The sequence below is a fragment of the Trachemys scripta genome, chromosome 19 (assembly GCF_013100865.1).
Source record: "Trachemys scripta elegans isolate TJP31775 chromosome 19, CAS_Tse_1.0, whole genome shotgun sequence".
Taxonomy (NCBI): domain Eukaryota; kingdom Metazoa; phylum Chordata; order Testudines; family Emydidae; genus Trachemys; species Trachemys scripta.
Genome location: NC_048316.1, coordinates 18141592 through 18145995, shown reverse-complemented (window position 1 = coordinate 18145995; position 4404 = coordinate 18141592). Strand labels below are relative to the sequence as shown.

Genomic DNA, 4404 nt, shown 5'->3' with positions numbered 1-4404 from the left:
TGAATTTTAAACCTGTCCTCCAAAGTGGTTCACATCACCAGGTAGAAACATCTGTCCTCACCCTCGCTTTCCTTTCATCTTTCACCTAGATTTGGCAGCCCTACCCTCAGTTAGCAAGTGAGGTTAAATTTAGCGTGGCCCCCACTGTCAGAACTCGAGTGAATACCACCACCCAGAGGAAAGATAGGGAGACGCTAGCTCTCCCCGCCCCCAGCACACAACTGTCAAGACCACCGTGTGGTCTTCAGAGTCACGGGGCTGAAGACATTCATGGTGATCGAGACCCAAGGTCTAGGTGGGGTCTCCATGAGTATTAGAGTGACAAGGGGCTTAGCACAGGACATCTTGGTGTGTGAACATAATAGGTCACAAGATTTAATGTAGTCCTGGACTTTGGCTTGTGTACAGGGCCGTCAGAAGCACCAGGAAGCCAGGCAGAAAATCTTCAGGTGGCCAGAATGGCCCACCAACAGAGTGTCATGGCAAGAGGTGAAGCACTTCTAGCTGGGGGCACCCTGGTGGGATGTATATGTGCCGATCGAGGTAAGCGATCCCACCCTGTGTGGAGCATTGCACCTTGGTTCTGGCTCTCATTTGCTCAGGTTGTTCCGTCATCTCCTGGGCTAAGCTAACCTGCAGTTATTGTAGCAACTGGGAGCACCCCTGGGTCGGGGGGTCCAAAAGGGTAGTTATAGAAGCCCAGGCGTGGGCCCAAGTGTGGGAGATAGTCAGGTGTGGAGACCTCTTGCCAGGGAACAGGAACCCTTAATCGGGGGAGGGGGGATTTCTGAGCACCTTTCAAGTCACCCATTGACAGGGACCATCAATTCACGGGACCGAGTTGCTGCCCAGGAGTAGCTGCTGGGCAACCAGGCACTGAAGGTGCCCCAGCAGTCAGTCTCAAGGATCATTATGCTGGGGAAGCCAACCCAATGGAAGTTCACCTCAGTACTACTCGGGATAAAGTCCTGGAAGGGGAATATGTAGGCCCAGGGAGGTGCTGACAGACAGTGAGCCAAGTCCGAGCAAGCAGGGCAATGACATGCCCAACTGGCCAAGGGTAGCTACAACCTGGGGAAATTGGGAGGCTGTTTCCTGATCCAGCGGGCATGATTGCAGAGCCTTCCCCAGACATAGTAATAATCAGGATATAACCGGGGGGGCACAGAATACGTTTGGAGGCATGTTTGGTTTATTTATGATGAACAGTTTGGATCGAGGGCAGCCACACAAACTGGGATCCGGTGGGACATACCGTATCATACGCTGTGGTTGGACTGGATGATGTCACGGGGACCCGGAGTACACAGAGGCGTTGGCCTGTTCATTCTGCAGCAAGCCCAGCAGAGGCCTGAGGCGTGTAACGCCATTTAATGGGGATTCGATGAAAGTGGTTCTTTTCATAGCATCTGCGAATTCAGGCATGCTCGCAAAACATGTCTTGGGGCCCATACAGCCCGTTCTTGCAAGAGCGGTAGAGGAAGGTCGCAGTGAGGGAACAGGATGGGGATAGGTCAGGTGCCGCCCCACAGGCCCATGGGGGCAGGAGCAGGGCATGGGGGACAGAACACAGGAGGGGTGGGAAGCGAGCTGAAAGCAATGGGCTGGATCAGGGCACCATCCCCAGTTAAGGTTGAGGTGTTAAGGGTGCTTCTTTGGGTTACTCTAACAAAGTAGATGGGGCATATTTGTGGGATGGGTTTATTGCAGGTTTAGGATCCTCTGTGTGGGAAAAAGGAGTCATGTGATGTCTAAAAATTTGAAGTCCTTAGTGGGAATGAATCATATTGTAAAGAAACAGATTACCCAGGAATTTAATGAGAATAGAGCAGCAGAATATGGGTCAACAGTGTGCCCTTGTTGCCAAGAAGGCTAATGGCATTTTGGGCTGTATAAGTAGGAGCATTGCCAGCAGATCGAGGGACTTGATCGTTCCCCTCTATTCGACATTGGTGAGGCCTCACCTGGAGTACTGTGTCCAGTTTTGGACCCCACACTACAAGAAGGATGTGGAAAAATTGGAAAGAGTCCAGCGAAGGGCAACAAAAATGATTAAGGGGCTGGAGCACATGAGTTATGAGGAGCAGCTGAGGGAACTGGGATTGTTTAGTCTGCTGAAGAGAAGAGTGAGGGCAGATTTGATAGCTGCTTTCAACTACTCGAAAGGGGGTTCCAAAGAGGATGGATCTAGACTGTTCTCAGTGGTATGAATGACAGAACAAGTAGAAATGGTCTCAAGTTGCAGTGGGGGAGGTTTAGGTTGGATATTAGGAAACACTATTTCACTAGGAGGGTGGTGAAGCACTGGAATGGGTTATCTAGGGAGGTGGTGGAATCTCCTTCCTTAGAGGTTTTTAAGGTCAGGCTTGACAGAGCCCTGGCTGGGATGATTTAGTTGGGATTGGGTCCTGCTTTGAGCAGGGGATTGGACTAGATACCTCCTGAGGTCCCTTCCAACCCTGATATTCTATGATTCTATGATTCAAGGACAATTCAATCAATTGCCTATTCAGAACTTGCAGTTTCTCCCCAGGCTTGGTCCCTAAGAAGGCTCCGGGTGAACATCGATTAACTCATCACCTGTCATTCCCACAGAGTAACTCAATTAAGGGGGGATAGCTCAGTGGTTTGAGCATTGGCCTGCTAAACCCAGGATTGTGAGTTCAATCCTTGAGGGGGCCACTTGGGGATCTGGGGCAAAAACCGGTACTTGGTCCTGCTAGTGAAGGCAGGGGGCTGGACTCAATGACCTTTTAGGGTCCCTTCTAGTTCCTAGGAGATGGGATATCTCCATTAACTTCTAAATTTCTCTCTCACCTAACAACTGCTTTGGACACACTGTCAGAGAGAGAGATTTCCTTCTCTTTGTCATGGAACTCAGGTTGTTTGTGTTAATTCCCCTTGGGTTGTTTTTGGACTACCCCGATGGGACAGACTGGGAACTGACCTGGCCGACTCACAGGAGGAGACAGCTGCCACCCTAAGGCTATGTCAGCACTACCACAGGGATGTGACTAAGCCACTCTCCTGAGCAACATAAGTTCCACCGACCGAAGTGCCGGTATGGACAGCGCTATGTCGGCAGGAGAGCTTCTCCCGTCACCATAGCTAGCGCCGCTCGCTGGGGGTGGATTCATTAAGTCGGAGGGAGAGTCTCCCGTTGGCGTAGAGCGGCTACACTAGAGAGCTCGCAGCGGCGCAGCTGTGCCACCGTAAAGTCTCTAATGTATCGGGAAAAGAGCTGCCAGGCCACACCAAAGTGCCCAGTGGTGAGAAGACTCTTCACACCTCCTTGCCACAGACAATAGTCGGGTGGTAGGAAGTGGCCCAGGCAGGCACAGCATCACTTATGTGCATGTGTGAGGAGAAAGGCAACAGCCTGTGCCTTGGCTCTGTAGCTCAGGGGTCAGAGCATTGGCCTTGTAAACCAGAGGTTGTGGGTTCAAATCTCCCTGGAGCCTAGGCAGTTTCTAGCCAAACAAGGAGATGTTGTTTTTTAGGGGGGTGCAGCACGCTATGTTAAAGAGAAGCAGCAGCCTGAACTTTTGCATCAGCTGGTCAAAAGGAGACAGCAGTGAGCACAACCTTACCAGAAAGGGGGTTCAAACCCACACAGACCCACCCCCATGAGACTTTATGTTCACTGCCTTAACCCCTCAGCTACTCTGGTGAGCACCTGAGACCCATTTAAACAACAAGGAGTCCTTGTGGCACCTTAGAGACTAACACATTTATTTGGGCATAAGCTTTCGTGGGCTAGAACCCACTGCATCAGATGCATGGAGTGGAAAATACAGTAGCAGGTATAAATATACAGCACATGAAAAGATGGGAGTTGCCTTACCAAGGGTGGCGGGGGAGGTCAGTGCTAACGAGACAATTCAATTAGCAGTAGAATACCAAGGGAGGAAAAATCACTTTTGTAGTGGTAATGAGGGTGGCCCATTTCAGACAGTTGACAAGAAGGGGTGAGTAACAGCAGGGGGAATTAGTTCCTCCACGGCACCAGAAAAGTCTTGGGCGTGCTCCAGAATTCTCACTTTGGATAATTACCCGGCTAACTGCGGCTCAACGGGATTCAAAAAATGCTACTTGTGCGGTGATCTTGCAGGGTAGGGAGCGTGCCAAGTGCACTTAGCATGTGAAGAATGTGTTGTTAACCACCAAGATCAGGGGTCTCAAACTCATGGCCCGTGGACCATATGCGGCCCAGGAACCTCCCCAATGTGGCCTGCAGGGCTCTAGCAGTTTGGGGGCTGGGTCTTTCCCTTGGCCCCACCCCTGGGTGCTCCCCCCCAGGCGATTTACAATGGCCTGGGGCCCTGGCAGCGCAGCCTGCGCTGCCTGCTCGCTCCATGTGTCTGCCGGCCCCTCCTCCACCCAAACTCCCTCCCAGAGCCCAAC

General features: G+C 51.6%; 1 non-coding gene across 1 annotated transcript; it reads left to right on the top strand.

Annotated features, from left to right (window-relative positions):
* The first annotated feature begins 3388 nt into the window (after nucleotides 1-3388).
* TRNAT-UGU lies at nucleotides 3389-3461 on the top strand. Its single transcript has one exon. It is a non-coding gene; the product is annotated as a tRNA-Thr (tRNA).
* The last annotated feature ends 943 nt before the right edge of the window (nucleotides 3462-4404 follow it).